The sequence below is a fragment of the Chelon labrosus genome, assembly GCF_963514085.1.
Source record: "Chelon labrosus genome assembly, chromosome: 21".
NCBI lineage: Eukaryota > Metazoa > Chordata > Actinopteri > Mugiliformes > Mugilidae > Chelon > Chelon labrosus.
The window spans coordinates 13123681-13144715 of record NC_140354.1 but is presented as its reverse complement, the minus strand read 5'-3'; positions in this window follow the sequence as shown (position 1 = coordinate 13144715).

Genomic DNA, 21035 nt, shown 5'->3' with positions numbered 1-21035 from the left:
CGCATGTCTTTTGAGCTCTCTCTTTCTGTCATCGCCTGATTTGAAAATACTTTGGGTGACGTAATATTTGCCTTTGCTGTGGACGAGATCGCCCTCGTTATGGCTGTTCCTACACAGATAGAGTCATACATCCAAATGTCCACGTCAGTTGGACCAAATCACGAAACTATCTTTACACGGGTGTGGGTGTGTTGTTGGTGGGATGATCATGCAAACCTAGAAGAATACAAACATCCAAGGATGCAGAAAAATGCTCTTGTGCATGAAGATTTTGCACCTAATGCAGACTACAGTGTTAAATTGTTGGCAACCAGGTGTCAAATGTTGCTCCGTCTGCATTGTTGTGACCATATATTATATAGAGTATAGGGGAAAGAAAAACATTTTCCTCCAATCACTGGTGAGTAGCTGGTTGTTAACAGACCCCAGTCATGAGAGTTTCCATTCCAGACCCCACGCTCTTAGAACTGAAGAAGCTACTTGGATATGTGGTGAAACATCTTCAAGAAACCCTACTGTTCCAATTATCATTATTTCAGTTTGTTTTTTGGATATATTATACTATATATAACCACAATTATTTCTAACCATATAATCCAGTGTTAGGACTTGTGATCCTTATGGGATACATGGTCAACTTTGGATATTTCAGATCCAGTGGGTGGGTTTGTAAAATATCCATCTTTATTAGAGCTACAGTAATGGACATTATTTCATATTAAACATTCATCTGTGACCGGATGAAACTGTTTTAAGGCCGGCCGCCACCGTAGGAATAAGGCATGTGCCGTACGCTTCAGTCTACGCACTGTGATGTACATAAAACGAACCAAGTTCCTTCATTTGCATATTGAAGCAGAAAAGCATCAAAATATGCAAATGCAAAAAAATAAAGATAAATAAATAAGGTACAGCAAGAAATACAAGACAACAGGAATAAATAAATGAAAAATTTACAGTACATAAATAAATAAACTTCAAAATGAATCCAATAATATATACAATGCAAAGTCCAATGCTTAATAGGAGAATTTATGCAAGGGTCAATAGAAACAAATTTAAGCAGAAAAATCAACATGTTACATTTTATAAAGTGTTAAAAGCACATTATTTTTGGTGTTTTTATTAGCATTTACATTTTTAAAAAATAATGGGTAATTTATTTATTTATTTATTTCCATTTGATTTTGGCAGTTTTTGTCCTCCGTACATTAGCCCGTTCGCATATGATACAAAAGCAAAAGCAGCACATGCAAAAAAAAAATGACATACCACTTCCACTTAACCATTTGAATATTTATTTAAACACTATGGTAATTTTCAAAAATTTGTGTGTTATTTTGTGACGATGATGACCCTTATTCCCTACTTTAAAGCTGTTATATTTGATAAGAATCTCAGGCCCACAGGCTGAAAACTATACAGTATTTCACGGGGAAAATACCCCCCACCAAACCTCCATGACATGAAAATATTTCTGTGAAGAAGAAATATGACTCCTTCCTGTTCCATGTATCATCTTACGTGTAACTGCCAGAGGGTCTCCATCCTCAGGTTGAGATAACATAACACTGGACCACACTGCCCCTAGTGGCGGTGTGTGTGTGTGTGTGCGTGTGTGTGCATGTGTGAAAGAGAGAGAGAAAAGAGAAAGAGAGAGAGAGAGAGAGAGTCATAAATTGTATCTTGATCTGTTCCTTCTCGCTCTTGAGACGGAAAAATGAGATAGATTGATTCCCCCAAAAATCCCACCACTGGCAATGAAAGAGTTATGCCCACACACACAGACACACACACACTTAGCCACTACACTAAAGCCTGTCACACTGAACCACAGCCTGTTCTCTTCGGCTCCATCCTCATTGGTCCCCCTGCTCCCACACAGCCAATCAGAAGGCAGGATGCTGCAGCTGAGGTGTGTGTGGGTGTATAAAGTGTGTAGTACCACACAGAGGTATATAAGCTGTGGTTTCAGTCACAGGCAGTTTGCAGCAGTTTATTTTTTTTGTGTGAATTTGTTTGTCAGGGTGCATGTTTCAGCAGTCATGGTCCCAGTAGTTTTCCAGGCCATAGTTGAGCCCCCTTTTTTTTTTTAAAAAAAGGGAAAAAAAGCAGCCTTAGACATCCCAAGGTGGACCTGGCTGTGTGTTCATGACTCACAGCTTTAGAATTGGGTGGGGCTCTGTTAACTTAACCCAGAGAGTGGGTTGGTGCGTGATTGACAGGTGAATGGAAGCATGAGTTTACCTACTCCTCCTTTCCTTCATTTTCCCACTCCTTTTCTACTACTCACCTGTGGCCCTGCTCACCTTTACTTCGTCGCTCTTGTTCTCGGTTATGTTTCTGTTAAAAGTGCTAAATTTCAGAAATTCTTACAAAATAAAATGTGAGGAAAGTCATCAAAAAATGTCAAAAATATTGTCAAACGTTAAGGATTTTGCAGGGTTAATAAAAAAAATTCACAGAAAAAATATGTAAAATACAGTTGTAAAGACGGATTTACACAAAAAAAGAAGGAAAAAAACCTTACATTGTACTTCTTCTTTTCATTTTCTTTGTAAAACTGGTAGACAGGACAATATTTATTCACTTAATTGACACTAGATTAGGCCAATCACATCTTCAAGGGCCCTTTTTGAGCTCAGAGCCTTTATAATAAAACAAAAAAATGTCAAATTACCAAAAAGGGAAAAGACAAAATGTAAGGAAGGTGCAGCGAAACGGCTGGATAAAAAGATGAATATCATGCCATATTTCAAAACTGCCAAAAAAAATAAAATTTTAAAAAAACTGTTTAAATTGGTTGAATCGTTGTTAACATTATCATTATTATTATAATTTACTTTATATTTTTTCCTCTTCGCAGCGCGGCTGCACAGTTCTGCATTTATCACGGTTCTCTTGCTGTGCATTAGTTTGTTTGTCAGGTTAATCCGCTTTGCACATATTAGGAAAAATATGTGCAAAGGCCAAACCTTTATTTTCATAACTCGCAAATGCAGATTTGCACGGATATTGCAGACTGCTCCTCCCGAGCCGAATTCCTACAGCATGCACGCAGTTGTGAGTCACGCGATGTCTGTCTGCGTTTGTCTTGCAGCTCTGGTCTGAAGCTCTTTATAAAACTGCAGGTCAGAAACAACTTTCTCTTTATGTAACATGCGAGATTCATCAAAAAAATCATCAAAATCCGTTGGAAAGGCGTTGAATGGGTTGTTTTAGAATTATATTACACTGATATGAACCCGACGCTGTATAAACACACAGGCCTCCGACAGACAGACGGAAAAACATTGACTATAATAAAGGAAAAACAGGGCGAATTATAACAACGTGAGGTGGGCCGTACATGGTGGGGAATAATTGTGGCATGAGCTCATTCACAAATGATAAACTATAGTTATTTTAATTCTTCTTAGCGTATTATTGTTTTAAAGTGTCCGCACAATTTACCCTGCAGGCCCCCGGCTGAACATCCAGGAGCTACTTTTCCCTCCCCTACCTCTTTCCTCTCTCTTCTAATATCTTTCTCCCTCTATCTCATTCTGCCTATAAAAACAGAACACACTTCAGTCTAGCACAGAAGGCTCCATTAATAGAAACTTGGCAGCTCCATCTCCAACCCTTTTTTGGGAGCTTTCACAATCACTTCCTCCCTCCTTCCTTCCATTGCCCTCTTTCCCATTGATTGCCGTTTCCTCATCTCCACCAGATCGGTATGAAAACGCACATCACACAAAAAAAAGAGGCTCCTCTTGTGAACAGCATTTACTGTTGAGCAGTGTTAAAGCTGCAGTGCGGTACTTTTGTCTCCCCCGTTCTGGCAGTGAGAGTAATTACACAAACACTGTCAGCGGGTGAGTATGACTTATACCCCGCCAGCTCTGGAAAGCCCCCGACTCGTTTATACGTAGAAGTCGGACCCTCCAGCCTTAACGCACGTGCGCGGTATTAATGCACATGCTGAAAGACGTACGGTATGTTCACAATATTAAGGTGTTAATGCCACGCCAAATACTCGCCTGAAACCTCGCCGTGAACCCTCCGCTGGCCCCGGCGTGACCCCCCCCCCCCCGCCCCTCGATTGCCTTCGCCAGGATACCCTGGCCCACCCCTTCTAGCCCCCCATCAACCCTCCCCGGGGAGCGATGGGAAGGATAATCTTAGTTAATCAAGTTGCTTGTACATATGTGTTCCTGCATGCGACAGAATAGAAAAGAAAGGAGGATGCTAATACCTCAAAAGAACGAGAACAATGAAAAGACAGAATGTTGACTAAGGTTGCCTCTATAGTTGCTGCTGTGAAACTATGAGAATGAGATGGTTGGTTGGAGTAACATCATGTGAATCAGAGCGACTTTCTTTTGACACTCAAAATAAAGGAGTAGTACACAATATAGATCACTCTAATAATTAAACCTACAGGCCTACAAGACCAGACAAAAACACATAAAACTCAAAATACAATGGACTACTGTGTAATTTGAGTTTTGGGAGTAAATATCAGATGAACGGCTTGTGGAGAGGAATGACCAAGCATCATTTAGAAGCCACGAGTCACAATACGCGGTTCCTTCGTTACCATGACCGGACACTGCAGGTGCAAATCTCATCACATCACACAATGCCGCCGCCTCGAACAGCAACCGACTTCCGGATGCCGCTCAGTCCTTCTGCTCGAGTGCAAAATGTTAAAAAATTCCAAAATTTGGTGTCGTGTTTGAGCATTTTTTTTGAGATTTACATTCCATGAACGACGTCATTGGGTTTTAAATTGCAGCGTGACGCATATACAGGTGTGTCTGTCAGTTTCAACAGAAACATTAACTTCGAAGTTTAACTGTGTGGGCTTAAATCCATCATAAACGAGGCCTTTTTACGTAGGTATGCAAGCGCTGATACAAAATTAGGTCAGAAAATGTCAGCCATGCCATTGTAAAGCCTTTATGCTCCCAGGTTACTCTACAGAATTCATGGGATTGCACAGTTTGACACAGTTTGACACAGTTTGACGCACAGATTACTTAATCGACTGGCCAGACTTATTAACTCCCTGACCTCGTTACACGGAGGGCGTAATCTACCCGAAGCTTTCCGTGTGTCATTTCGCAGCGTCAAATGGTGGTTAGTGTGAGAGCTAAGGACAGGGGAAGGTGGAACCTCCATCAAGATCATACGGCATGAAATAACACGCCAGGCCGCGAAATGCGTCCCGGTGGCACGGAACGTGTCTTGATGTGTTGGCCTTATGCCGTTAGATGATACCAGAACGAATCTATCAACTGTGATGCATGCAACGTCAGTAGCTAACGCAGCCTGCTGTACATCTTGATTGTCTTTTTTTTTTTTTTTTTTGGAGGTTTTGAGGATAATTCATGGAGTTTATTCCGTCCTTTAGACATCTCCTTATGTGACCCCTGGGTTCTAGCGTAGGCATCCCTATCAATATGAAAATAAGCTTCTGTTTTTGCAAATGAGCGGCCGTCAAGACACATTACCTTAATACGTGTTGCTCGGTTAATCGCCCCACTCAAATTTCAGGTTCTCTTTGTTTTGACCATATAAAGTATCAAAACCTCAGTCGTGCTATGGGTTAGGGTTCTCTTGCTTTGTATGGACATGCAGGGCTGTACGGGGGATTTCTGCTATTAGCGCGCTTATTAAAGGCAGTTAGTCGGCTTCCTGTGCTCCGAGAGCTGCGTTGCACGGAGACTGAGGATTCTCAGGACAGACTAATGTTGTAAGAGAGTCTGATTGAGCAAAGATGATGATTTATTTCACTGGTATATTGTGAAACTGAGATAACGTTCAGGATCACTGGAGATATTTATTGGTTTATTTTCTCTCTTGGGTATGTGTGGCAATTGTGCACGGAGCCTGGTGCAGGTATTAAAATTGTAACGTCATGCCAAGCTTTCAGAGGAGGAAAGAAGTGCTAAAGGTAAAAGAGATGGGCTCAGACAACAGCTACTGAATGAGAATATTTGATATAAGCTGCCCCCCTCCCCTCCCCTCCCGCTCTCTCATCATCTCCCTGGGCAAGCAGATGGACCAGCAAACAGCCCAAGAGAGTTATCGAGGGGACTTCCACGAATGTGCCGCTACGTATTTCACAGACACGGCTACGAGAAAATATTCAGAATCCTGCCCATTACCCACGGCGGCTTTCAGATGGTTTCGGAATAAACAGGAATAAATCAGAGAGTGGCAAGGAAATCGGCGGAGAGCCTTCTGCGAGGTGTCGGCCCGGTCACATTGCCGTGGAGGGACATTCCTGCAGCCCAGACAGTGAACTAGTTAGCAGCGGAGCTACGTCCACGCCACATACCCCGGGAACCATGACATTGTTGAATCTGCTGCTGAAAGGCTTCAGACTCTGCGCCCCAGTGCTTTATTCCTGACGTCTGGGGACTTCAGTCGTGTGACACCGGACACAAGACCCTCACATTCAATGTATTATTCATAATTCATTGTAACAACAATTTCCATAATCGCGATTGGCTGCTGCAAGGGATTAATAAAGTTGTCAGTGAGCTGAGCGTGATTCTGATATATTTGTTTTAACCACAGACTTTTTTCCGTGTGTGATCTGATTGAGTCGCCGGTGCGCAAAAATGTTAGATGTTACGATTCTTATTTATTGTAAAATACTGTCAAACTAATAATATTTTAACCTAAAGTCAGACGGACCAATAAAGCATGATTTGAATTTAAATCCTTACCTAATCCTAAAAAGCATAAAGGCTTTACAGCGCTTTCAACTGCAGTTTTTTTTTTTATTTATTTATTTTTAACAATTTACTGGTCAAAAAAATTATAGTTTTCTAATTTTTCTCTCTTTTTTTTTATTTTTTAAAATTTTTATTTTAGGTTTTTGTGTTTGTTTGGGGGAAGATGTAAAAATGAAAGCAGTTTGTTTCTGAAGAGTTTTTAAAATGAGAGACAAAAATGATTTATATTTCAAACAGGTTATATATCGGAATAAAGTTTGAATTGTCACAGTATACATAATATATTGTAATTTATTATAATATTTTATAATATGAATTTGTAATTTACATTTCGTTTCACTGTTTTTCATGAGGTTAATGTTACATTTAGATACAAAGGACGAACTTCACAGAGTGCGTGAATTGAACTATAAACTATTTGGTGGCGATGGGGGGCTTGCTGGGTTTTTATGTCAGTATTGAACATGAAGACCGCATTTTATTTTTTTTCCTCAAATTTATTTCCCTACTCACCGTCGTTTTGAAAGGCGCTCTGGGAACCGTAACAACCTCCACCTGCACTCGACGGAGGAGACACAACACTTTACGCCAAAATAACTGTTGAACGACCTGTGACTGTGACCTCGCCACGACCCTCTGACATCACCGTGACCCCTCGGTGACTCCGCCGTGACATCACACTGACCCCATTGTGAACCCCTCCTAATGACATCACAGAAAGATGGAAACCCTCCATCAAACGCTTCCACTTGTCCCAGGCAGAATACTTCCACCCATTCTGACCTGCCGGCCAATCGGGAAGGGTTCGTTTGTCATCCTGGGGGCGGTCTCTTCAAAGAGCGACGTGATCGGCTCGTGTGTGTGTGTGTGTGCGTGCGTGCGTGCGTGTGTGTGGGCGCTCTTTGATCCGAGCCCATATCCTTGCAGCGTTTCCTCCCTCTGGTCGCCGTGGGAACTGCCTCCCTTGACTTGTGACCTCCTCCGCACCTGGTCTGTGAGCTCACCGCTTCCTCAATACTTTGATCGCGTTCTGATGAATCATGGGACCACACCCTCGCCTTCGGGGGTGGGAAGACAGTCAACCAGGTGTCCAGTGGAAAGACACACGCACGCTGGGCCAAGTGTGTGTGTGTGTCCGCAACTGTGTGTGTTTGCTGATTAGGTGCCAGAGTAAGACAATGGGAGTGAGGTTTCAGTGGCACTTTGATATTTTACATCAGTGAGGCCCACTTCATCGCCATGGCGATAAGGCAAGGGTGAGAAAAAAAGAAAGGAACTGGGAGTATGGACCAGTGTGAACCTGGCCTACCACTGGTTATACACACACTCACAAACCCACATGCAAATCTCAAATGTGTCCCCGTGTGTGTTGGAGTATTAGGCAACAGGGCGATGGCTGTTGGACAGGATTAGGTGTCGCCATGGCATCGCTATGTACGGCTGTCTGTGTGTGACGACGACATCATCACGCGATGGTCCTCCCCTTGCCAACCTGTCGCCACGTGAACACCTCACGGAGCCAACCAATGGGGCCCGCCATTGTTTTTTTCTTTTCTTTTTTAACCACAGACTTTAATGGGGAGGGGGGAATCAAGGCTCCTCCCACTCATTCCCCACCCTTTTGGGTTCTTTGCCGCCCTCTAGCTTGTCCCAACACTGCCCCCTGGTGTATGAGCTGCGCGACCGAGACGTCCTCTCACCTTTGTTCTAGTTAATTCTCCCTCTCCCTCTCCGCTGTTGCACATCATTTACCGAAAAATGTTTGTCGTTAACCGTTTCTCCTCCTTCCCCTGACCACACTTTGCTCCTCTTCAGTTTTCCCCGTGCATATGTCGCCCTCACCATCTTCTCGTCTTTTCTCCTCCTCACCTTTCTTTCCTCCCTCGACTGTCTTTGTCTGCCATCCCGTCACCTCATCTTGAGCTCCAGTCTTCCTCTCCAAAGGTCACAGGGGGGTCGGAGTTCGGAGGGAGTTCAGCGTCTCTTCCCCTCAACCAATGACTGATCACTTCCTATTTAGACGAGAGAGACAAATTAAGGCTGTGTGTGTGTGTGTGTGTGTGTGTGTGTGTGTGTGAGAGAGAGAGAGTCGTGTCCGTATGAATGTATGCGTTTCCACAGCGGTTATAATTAGTGCAGTCATGATTATACGTGAACAGTGTTTAAAATCAACAATTTGATTAATAATTATGAGACACGGGTAAAGTAAAGTGGGGAAGAGACAATAACAGCCGCACGCCAGCATTTGAAAACGGCGAATCCATGAAGCGTCGGCTTGTCAAGAGCAAAGAGAATCAGGTCTGACTTTCTAATAGTCTCCACGGGCTTCCGAAAGGTTTGTTCAGCCTAAAAACTAAATTATTGAGATACTGCAAAAGGCTAGGTTCAGACATTCAGGATTTTATTAGACGAGAGTAATTGATCCTCCAGTTAAGGTGAGTAATGTTCAGTTCATGAGACATTGTGTTTTGATGTTGTATTGTGCACCATTTTATTGAACGGTGTTTTTGTCCACACCCTGTAATTTCACTGCACTCCAGACATTGTCACATTTTAGAACTACTGAAGCGTCCATTATTGGTTTTATTTGTCTACTTATTCTGCACATCTCCTCTCATTAGCCTGATCCAAGCAGCATTTATAAAATAACTCCCTGCACTTTCAAAAAAATGCAAATTTATAAATGTTGGCTTGTGAATAAATCCAGAACAACAGTTTAAACTGCTCCTCACGTCGTCTTTAACGCTTAAATTCTCCAAACAATAGGAAGAGCTAGACCTCGCTGTCTGTCCTCTCCCCAGTGTGGACATAATTTGGAAATATAGGTTTCAGCAATAATGAAGTGCTACATGACCATATACATGTTTATCGCTGCACAAAGAAAGACAGAGACAGTCCTCTGCTGCCGACTTCGAAGGCCCACACACACCGATCAGACACACAGGGGTAAGCGATTCATTGGGTTGCATTGCACTGGTATATTGGAGCGATGCCGCAGCAATGCGGCAGACCGTCCGATCAGGAAAATAAAACGTTTATGCTTTAAAGGAGGATTTGGGGGTCGATGTTCAAATTTCTATTCCACAAAAATGTTTTTAGCACGTGGATGAAAGTATGACCGGTCTACTTATTTAATAAAAATCCTGACTTGATAAATAAAACAAGAAATGTGCCAAAATAATAAAGAAGTTACTGCTTTCTAAATAATGAAGCCAACTGCTGCAATGCCAAAAAATGGATTGTTTAATTTAATTTATTTGGAATATTTTAATACACTTAAATTTCAATGAATGCATCCAGTTGAATAAAAAACGATTTTTTTTTCATTTAATAAATTTTTTTTTTAATAAAAATTTAGAGAGCAGCTGTACAATTGACTCTAATTATATTTTATATATTAAACTGTGGATTACGAACCAAAACAATTTAATTAAATAAAAAAAAACAAAAGCTGCAACTGTAATACTGTCATATACACAAATATTAATTGTACAAATATTATTTCAAAATATTACTGTACATTTAAGACTAATTATTATATTATTATAATAACCAATTACAGCAATTTCTCAATGAATATGATAATATTAAGTCTAATTTGATTACAACAATAGCATAAAATATTTTATTTATTGCCTTAAATATGGGATTTTTTAAAAAAAAAATGTAAATTCTTATTTATTTATATTTACATTTAGATTTCTGCACCACAATTATTTTCTGTCATCTTTGTGTATTTGTCAATGCAACCGTTAGCGTATGGTTTTGTCCTAGCAGGCCGGGAGCCGTTAGAGTCCACAGCTGTAATAAAACCAGAATGAAAACGATCACTAAATCAGTGTTTAATGAAATGATTCTAGAAATTAAACAGCCAAGAATGAACGGTTAATCTTGTTGGAAACAGTGAAACTACCCCACAGTGTCTGCCACTACGAGTGTTTTTGCCTCCGTCGCTGATCTTTATGTTTTATGGCACAATTAGCGCGGCTGAACAATTAATAATCAAAAAAAGTAAAAAAAATAAATGAATTCTGAAGGCAAAGAAGCTCGTCAGAGATAGGTCAGTTTCGCATTTCATATTGAGTTCATTCTCAAATGAGTTGCAAAGTCACATAGTGAGCGGTGTTCTGCAGAGATGTGGCATTGCACGCAGCGGTCTACCTTCTGGATGTAGTTTGATATCAAAGCACCTGAAACCAGTTTCTGCCCCGCTGAGAGACAGGCGTAGGGAGAGAGAGAGAGAGAGAAAGAGAGAGAGAGAGCAAGTAAAGGAGACAGATGAAAACAAATGAAGGTGTCAGAAACAGGAAGAGAGGAAGGAGGAAAGCAACAATAAAGGCCAGATGAAGGATAGACAGAAACAACGGAGAGAGAGAGAGAGCGCGAGAGGGTTAAACACAGTTCAAGGGTTCAATATCTGTTCACACACAGATACACACACACAAACACACGAACACACACATTTCCGAACCTCTCCAGTCGCCAGTAAGTAGGTAAGTAACTGATCAGTTCAATTCTTTTTTGCAAAATGGACACAACTTCTTTTTTTAACACCAATGACGAGGTGACAATGGACAAAACAAATACTTAACAGGATAAAAACCTTAAACAGAACCCATCTAATTTGGACAAAACCAGTCCTGCAAGAGTGACAGAAAAGAGAGAGAGAGAGAGAGAATCAGAGGCAGGCAGATGAATTCACGCTTGGTTCGTGAATTTGATGCAAAGCAAAAAATCGTGTGTTTGTGTGCTTTATTCTTCCTCTAACAAATTATACATGCAGGGTTGTGTGTGTGTACAGTATACACAAGGGTGTGTGCATGCTTAAAAAAGGCCTTGGTGGAGATTGGTTTTGATATATAGTACATATATCGGCGTGTGTTTGTGTGCGCGTACACTGCCACAATAGGAGGTCCATCTGTTGGCGTCGCTTGGTTACAAATTCGGTGTCACCCGCCCCAGTGGAGACGAGACACATACCCACACACACACACACACACAGTAACACAGAGCTGTATGGTAATGTGAACTTAGTTTCACCCGAAAACACAGCGTTTGACCTGACCGTGTACTCCGGTTCGCTTCTCCTTCTCCCTCTCTCCCATCTCTACTATCATCATCTCCTCCTCTTCCTCATCATGTGTCTGTTCCTCCTCCTTCTCATCCTGCATCCTGCTTAACCCGACAACATTGTTTGGATGACAATAAATCCCACCGCGTCCCTTCTCGTCCATTTTTTTCCCCCATTTTTCCGACGAGAACGTGAGCAGAAGGGGTGAAAGCATGCTTTGAAGCCAGAGAGAAAGAGTGAAAAAGGCTCAAGAAAGTAACAGGGGAAATATAAGAGGCGGTTTAAGAGGGGTAACATCACAGAGATAGCTAAACAGGGGTAACACCACAGATGACTTGACAGCGAACAAAGGGAAAGGCAGGGCTATATATATATATATATACATGACAGAGGGGTCAGTGAGACACAGGTGAAACTAATGAGGGCGGAGCACACAGGGAGAAACCAATTCAACAAAGTGGGGAAAACACAGGAATTAAAACGAGACAAGAAACACAAAGGAAGAACTTTACAAAATAAAAACAGGAAACAGAAATAGTCAAAATTCAAAAACAAACTTTACAGCCTTAATATCAAAATAAAAGAGGCATGGGTGGTGGTTACATTCGCAAGACTACTTCGCCTGTGGTTACGCTTACAAGCAAAAAGATCACTGTAGTTTTACGAAAATGCCGGACAGTTGTTACGCCATCGTATGCACTAACTGACAAGCCTAGGCTTTGTTTCTAGACAATCCCATCCACAAAAAAAGTAAATCCTGAGAAGAGGAGATTGTGGGATTTGCACTATTAAACGTACCTTTGTCCCCGGGAGGGCAAACAATGGCATCACAGGTAAACTGACTGCAATGTCCCTCTTTCATCCAACGTAACCTAAAGCTGAATCTAACGTTAGCTTAAACTTAATCCAGGGTGCTAATTAGTACTCACTTTTGCTTTAAAAATGAAGAATTTCTTGTTCCGCACCTCCCATACGGCAGCATTATTGACCCATCTAGCTTGAAATTACATATAACTGTCTACGCTTTTGTCCGTTTCATCCTGGCGACAGTGTAAGGTGAGGGATTCTCAATGAGATAGATGTAAACATCGCCAAAGACCGGCATGTTTTTGGGCGTACGACGTTTTATGGATTTGAGCGTACGCCATGTTTCAGTAGGAAATCCATGCGAGTCTTTGTACTTTTTTGTTTTTCAGTTGAGAGGCGATCAAATATTCTTGGCAAGGGAAATGAACCCACATTTGCTGCATCTCTACGGAGATTCCGGAGTGACTAATGTTTTGGCCTCCGGTTCACCGCGTGTGTCACGTATGCCAAATCTTTTAGTAGTAAATCCAAAGCTAGCAAGCGGGTGTTTTCTCTATTTGACATACAGAGGAATATTTTATTGATTCATGTTTTTTAACAAAGTTTAATCATGTTGTCAAAGCAGGAAAAAAAAAAGTGTAGCAGTGTAAAAATAGGTCTTCTAAACCACACAGCATTTAGATCTGATTGAACAGCGCCAGCTATGGGATGGTTGCTAACACCCTTATACTTGAGAGCTGGTCCATTTGGCATTAATAAACAAACATTAGTCAGTAGTAGAATGGGAGCTGAATCTAAATCAGAGACTTAATTATGTTTTTCAAAACTTTACGAAACATTTAAGAATTTATTCAGAGTGATTTATTCTCTGTTACACCCCTCTCCACCTCCACTGGCCTTGGCAGTGGCAGTGGTTGTGCTTAATCACCCTAACCAGCCACACCTGAGAAGATGTGAATAAAGGGCGTCGTTGAAGAGGCCTCAGGCGAGCACGTTTCGGCTGCAGAAGCTCACCATGTCTCACCTGTTGCTGTTTTGTTTTTGATTAAATAAACCCTTATTTTTCCCTTATTTTTTGGGGTCGCAACACCTCCAATACACACACCAACACATTGCGCAGTCCACTGTGTCTGTTTGTGTCGCACCATGCAAAATGGACAATAGGTGGCAGGTGCAAACATACTGCCTGATTTGACTCCTCCGTCCAAACAGCCCGTACTGCTAAAGAAACATTCATTTGAATGGAAACAAGTTGTGTTTGCTTTCTTGCGCAGCTGCTGGCTGCACTTTCACAAAAACTGGCTTTGTCTGCATGAGGCAATGAAAGACAAACGGTGGGAACATGCTGAGGTGTGGGAGATCTGCATTATTCCTGAAGAAAAGGAAGAAAGGCCTTGTTGTTTTTTTAAAAATATCTCTTTATGTCCGGAGGTAGAATGTTAATGCACAAATTTCCACACGTTCGACATATTTTTCATGCAGCCTGTTTCCTCTTATTGCCAGCAAGAAGTTCCACTGCAACAGTCACAGAGGGTCAAAGGCACATGTTTTATGTGCTAAGACAATCAGCCCAAGTATAAAAAATTGCTACAGTTAGAGGAGGACTGTTGTTTTTATGAAAGATTAAAGAACTTATTTTTACCTAGTGTTAGGATGGTTTATAATCATGTTCTGAAGTTCAACTGACAAACAGCAATATAAGCCTAAAAATCCCCAAATTAAACTGTATATGAAAAAATAAACACAACAGTAAGCTGGGAATTGAGACATTCAAATCTGTGCAGGCATTGTGCAGTGCTTACCTCAAAGATGCATCAAACTGACCGTAATCCCAATGAAATCATGTGTACAGGTAACTCTTGTGCCCATGAACCTAAAACCTTTGAAACAACACGTTTGGTTTGCTGCAATATTATTGACGCCAAAATCTGATGAGCATCCATCTATACCAGTTGATCTTGAAGCTCTGTCTTGGCAGAAGGACCTCGTGTCAAGAGAGAATAGCTTAAACATTTTGAACCAGATAGAAACTGTGCAGACTCGTCTCAAATTTTAGCCTCTGATTGGTGGTTGTTGGCTACTTCTAAAAGCTGGCTAAACTTCTACCAGATCTGTTGTCTGGTTTTGAGGTTGAAAAAAGGCACTTGATATGTCTGAATAATTATCTATGCTCTTGCGGGATCGCTTGAATTTCTGACAGGTCCAAAAAGTTTAACCTGCAGTTTGAGCAATTCCACAGATCGACTTCCTGCATGGATGCTGCTATAAATGTGTTTTAATTCTCCTTTTGTCAACTTTGGCAACATGGTTGTCTAAATAGACATTGCTGAAATTTTCAGTGGGCAAAATCCAACCAGTGGTTGATTGATCCAATATAATGTAGCACCAACTGGTACTGTCATCCCAAGGGTCACACCGCTAAAGGCACAAAGGTCAAAAGGCGTGAAGATGAAAAAATGACAGGATATGCAAAGGAAGACGTTTCAGAAGCAGATCTGTTTATGCAAACAAGTGTACTGCACACGCTGATCATGCTATGATAGTGAACCGTCATTAACTAAAAATGTGGCAGCCTCTACGACTATGAAAAGATATCAAAACCGACTTAAAATTGTGTGTCTGTCATCTCCACATTCAACGTATTATTTCCTCCGTGTGTTTTTAATGGACCACAACAATAACAGAACTTTGCATTTACAGTTTATACTCAGCTGGCTGCCTGGAGTGCCGAGAATGTTGTTACATGTGCCTTTTGCTTTGAATGGGGCTGTATACACGGGTGAGATGATGGACCCTGACATTCAAAGTGAGGGCTTTGAATATCAACAGCGTATTGGCGTGGCGAGTGAATGCTAATATCAATAACTTATTGGTGTTGATTTTAATGGCACGAAACACTTCAGCCCAAATGACCTGGACGACTTTAAGGCACGATTGACATGCAAACATAATATAAACACTTGAGCAGGTACATTTGATTTCAGGAATGTAAGATCATCGCAGGTTGGATACGTAAGAGTCCCGACATGAGCAGAACTTGATCAAATCTGACTTTATCTGTCAAAATAACATGTCACAGACAGTGCCCCCAAGATTCCTACTAAGCTAGGGCTTGCACATGGCTAATAAAAAGTGTCACGTGATATTCCCATTTACAAGTTTTCCATCCTTGGCGGACTCGTTCCACCCTGTAAATACAAGGTTTCTCTTTCATTCCTTCAACCACCCTCTGGAAAAGTTTGGCGTAGCTATATTTGCACGTATCCAATAACCGGCTGTGGGAGTCTTTGGGGGCATGCATCTCTTCCCCAGGCTTACAAATTGTAGGTTTATGTCCAACGTACAGAGCTGACCATAAACAGGCAAGAGGCTGTGTGTTGCAGTTAGAACTCAAATAGAGAAGCATATTTTAATTTGGGCTGAATGAGCAGGATTAAAGACCAATTTTGGCCAATTAGAGAGACAGGCATAGTAATGATAAACTTCAGTCAAGAGTGAGCCTCAGTGGTGCCAAATTGGCCATTGAATGTTTTATTTATTAATTTCATTGTGCTCAATGACAATCAAACTTAAGCACCAAACAGATATGTAGAAGCGTTATCACCAGTATAGACCTGAGCTGGTGATGTTAGCAACAATGCCTTTTAACTCTTTAGTTCAGCTTCACCAAGTTCAGCCTAAGAACAAAATTGATGAGAAAATCCCAGGACATGTCCAGAACAGCACTTCTACAACACAATAACATATTCTGATATAGTAGTCTAGCTGAAATATTTGTTCAATGACACTGTCATACTCTCACTGTTGTGAGAGAAAAGATTAGGAGACAAGATTAAGAAAGGCCAACGCAGACAAAGAGAAGGGGATGCAGAGCTAAAGAGGGCCGGGGGTAAAGAGAGGATGCAAGAGAGGAAGACAGAGATCAGTCTGCTGACCTCTGGTGGACCTCTGTCCGACTGACCCTGTTTGTCACCGTAGCGATGGTCTCAGGGGTCACGGTGGAGTCAGAGAAAGGTCACTCTGTTAGACATACACACAGAGCAGAGGGGTCTATTTCCTTGCTCTCCAACACACTTTTCCTTTTTATTGTTTTTTGTCTCTGAAGATACTGATAGACACGCTGCAGCTTGTTACAATGCGCGTGTGTGGTCCATTCTGACAGCGGTAGTGATGGACAAACTCCAGGCCGAGAGCTGGGAGAGAGAGACCACACATTTTTACCATCGTTTTCTTATTGATGATGGGAAAAAACAAAAAATAATAAAAAGTCTGCAAAAGCAAACATAACAATTTAGACCATACTCCTGTTCACATCAGTTGTCCGAAAACAGAGTGGGATATAACTATTTAGAGGGACTGATTATGCTAATTATCGCAACTCATGCATGGGTAGTGTTAATCAAGGTGATACTTACGCTTCATAGAAAGTTGTTGAGGTGAAGAAAGTTTGCTCAACTCATAGCACGACTCCACATATCTTTGGAAAACTAATTTGTTTGACAGACTACTAATAGCGTGACCATCCTAAATTGTTTTGACTCATAAATTCACCTGTAATCTGTAAATTCTACACGCCTTTAACATCCTCAGACATGTGCTGCAAATGGTGCGTTTAACGTGTCAAATTTATGATCATGTTGCAAGTTACAGCTTCTGTATTGCAGATTTCTTCAGCTGGGTCTCAATTTAGAATCACCAATTAACCTTACAAGCATGTCTTTGGACACATCTTAAATTATAAAATGGTTTTCTTTCTCTTTGTTAAGCTCAATTTTGTGTGTGAGTTTACCACGCCAACTCTTACAATCAGACATGGAATGCCACAAGGCTCAATACTGGGGCTTACTGTTTTCACTATGTACAATATATGACGATCCAACTTTTTGAAATTACGCATTCATTTTATACAATTACACATTTTGCTTTTGTTTAACTTGAGTTGAATTTACGTGGGTATCAGTAAATGTTTGTATGGATGCCTATACTGTGATTAGTAATTTGGAAAAATTAAAAAACAGGAAACTTTTGTGACGGCTTTGACTGTTGTTGGACAATATGGATGTACTGTGTGATCTTTGCTCATGAAAATAAACTTAAATAGACACTGACACAGCTGTAGAAATGTGTACACTGATCAGCCACAACATTATAACCACTGACAAGTTATAATGTTGACCATCTTGTGACAATGCAGTCTTATGCTGGGAAACTTTTGAACCTGGTATTCTTGTAGATGTTATTTAGACACGTAGCACCCGCCTAGACCAGGCCAGACCTCCCCACCCAATAACAAAGACATTCCTTGGTGGCAGCAGCCAACCCTAGTAGACGGCAGCCTGACAGAAACAACTCAAAAAACAGCACAAGGTGTTGACCTGGCCTCCAAATTCACTAGATCCCAGGAACCTGACACACTTTTCTAACTCATTGCATCTTTGGTACCAACTGGGAGACTTACAATAACAACACCACACCACCACCATAAACATCAATTAGTCCTCTTAAATGGCAGCAAGGAACGTCCCGCTGACATCCAGCACACCCAGCACTCACACACATACACACAGTCGCACAAGGTTATTACCATCCAGTGCACACTGACTGGCTTGCGATGGCAGGGCAGGGGAGCTAATTGGATTTAATGGACGGTGGCCTCACACACACCCATATATAAAGACACACTCATTCAACCTCCCACTGATGGATATGGGGGTGTAAATATTGGCAGGAACAAGCTCCTGTACTTACTCCATAAATACACTGAAACAGACTGATTCTGTGTGCGGGGAGGAAATAAAAACCAGAGCAAGTCACGCCCCGAATATGAGCTGTCGTAATAATTTACATGCTCCACTCAGTCTTAATAATAATCATTTTGATGCCGGAGATTATTTTAAATAATTGTTCATGCGCACGGATGGCGAATGTAGGGCAGGGTGCAAATGAAAGAAAAAATACAATGAAACAGAGAGAAAGATGGGAGGAGTAAAGTTGATATTTATACACTCTCGGGATCTTTTTAATACTTTACAAGCCAAACAGATTTTCATTTTTATGCGTTTTATGACATGTGTAATTATATTATTGTGTGTATTGTAATGTGCCTGTGTGTGTGTGTGTGTTGTGGAGAAGAATGGAGTTATAAATAATCCAACACAAATCTCATAAAAACCAAACTCAATTACACAAATAGCATAAAAACACAGTTTGTTGGTGGTTGTTTGTTAGTCTAAAATACCAGACAACACAAAGTTAAACATGCACACTGATTAAGCTGCATGAAACTACAAGTATTGCTATAATATTACCATATAGGATGCTACAAAGTGGAATAGGAAAATAATTAGACTGAAGCAGAACATGCACCAGGCTGTAAATTACTGCTCCATGCACAGATGGTGTGTCGGTGTGTGCCAGCGTGTGTGTGTGTGTGTGTTGTGTCTCCCTGATTTACAGCCTCTGACATGTCAGGAGGAGAAGGAAATTGAAGTCTAAGACCAGAAACCATCAATCCACACACTGGCACGCGCACACTCACACTCACACACACACACACACATCGGCAGCTGTTGCTCTAATTATCTCTGCCATGGTGAACACACTAATCACCATTACCTCGCTCTGTCTGCTAATTCAAAGATCAATTTAATTTTATGGATTCTTTATTGGAATTATAATTCACAGAATATCCCACCTCTTTGCCCTGATTGACAGATTTAACCACCTGTTACTGGATTGCAAATTTCGGCGGATTGTGTCGTATATTTGTCAGCCATGCGTTGTCGGTTGGTTGAAAGAGGGGAGGCTGTTGCTGCTTCATCAAGTTTCACTTTTCACGTGACAAATTTGCGAAGATGGATCTCACAAAGTTTGGAATTCCTCATGAAAAAAAGGCTTCATACATTTTCCTCTCTCCCTTTTCCAGTACATTTTGACTCCGTAGGTTTTCACATCAACACAAAAGCATAAAAATAACGGTGTGAAGATATGCGTATTTTACAGCAATTAGGAAGTCCGAATGCTTGCGTAAAAGTTCTGTGTGCCACGTACATCATGTGTGACACTTCAGCTTAATTGGATGTAGACAAATATATTTTTCCGCTATGCACAGGAAACGTGTAATCTGATATCAACACTTAAACCCCACCAAAAATGCAATTTGCCACACTAATGACACCTCAGCCTCTCAGTCGAGACCAGTCCAGTCTCTTGGGAGTTCAAGAAGCATGTCGTGAAATTTAACTAAACTGAGTTCTGTTGTTTTTTTGTAATGTACTTCAAAAGGTAGAAACTTTAGGGCTTGCACGAGGCGTGTGCAACTCAAACTGTCACATCCAGCTCTGCAACTGATTAACTGTATCTCTGTGTTTTATTTTGGAAGTTACTAACTCTCTATCATATCAGCAGAGCCCGTCTACGGAGAGCCTCGCCACTCTCTATTAAGTCCCATTGTAACGAACAGTTCAGAAGCCGGAAGTTCACTGAGAGTGGAACTTCTCCCCTTATTAGACATTCTCTGATATCAGGTATCTTCACTTCCTCTTTGTGGTTGCTGACCCTGATTGTTAGCCCCGCCCTGATGTATCTCACCTGTGCCTCATTGTTCCCCTTGTGTTTAGTCTCTGTGTTCCCTTCCTCCTTTTCCAGGTCGTCTTTGTTGTCTGTGACAGAAACACACCAGCCCGTTTAATGTGAACTTGGTTAGTTTTGATCTGATCCTCTGGATTTTGGGATTTTGTCCATGTCCTGTTTTGTCAAGTAAAGACTTTCTAACCTCTGTCTGTACCTTGGGTCGTTCAATTGAGTCCTCCTCTATTACACAAACTTTGTTGCTAAAACCTAACGTGGCAGCGACTGAATGCACAAATGTGAAAGAAACAAACACTGAATTACAAATAAAGTAATGACGAAGTCCCGTCTGTGTCTTGAACCACCACCACAACTCCCACCTCCTAAAGTGTACCTCCGACAGCATTTCCACTGTTGGTCCATAATGCTCTTGTAGTCTATCAAATACAACGACAAGTTAAGTAGCATGTTGTTGTTTAAAAGCTGTCCGTCACGGTGGTGTCAAGCAAACAATAGAGGCTTCATGGAAACTTGAAAAACCTCAAGTCAAAAACCTGCTCTGATAGAATAACCATATAGTCATTCTAGATGACATTGCCTTGGCCTTCTAGGGGTTATTGTTGGCAAAAACAAGTCATTGTCATCCACCACCCAAAAGATGCTTGCACTGACACCGCAAGACCAGTGGGGTGTAACACCTTTAGATGATTCCCAAGTGCTGCAGCGAGAACACTGACTGGAATGAGCAAGAGATATTTTAATATTAAGAGGTAATATTTCTCAAATATTATCATCATTTTAGCTGATTGAGAAGATCTCACAGTTAGAGATGAGAATTACGGCTCTTTGGGGGGAGT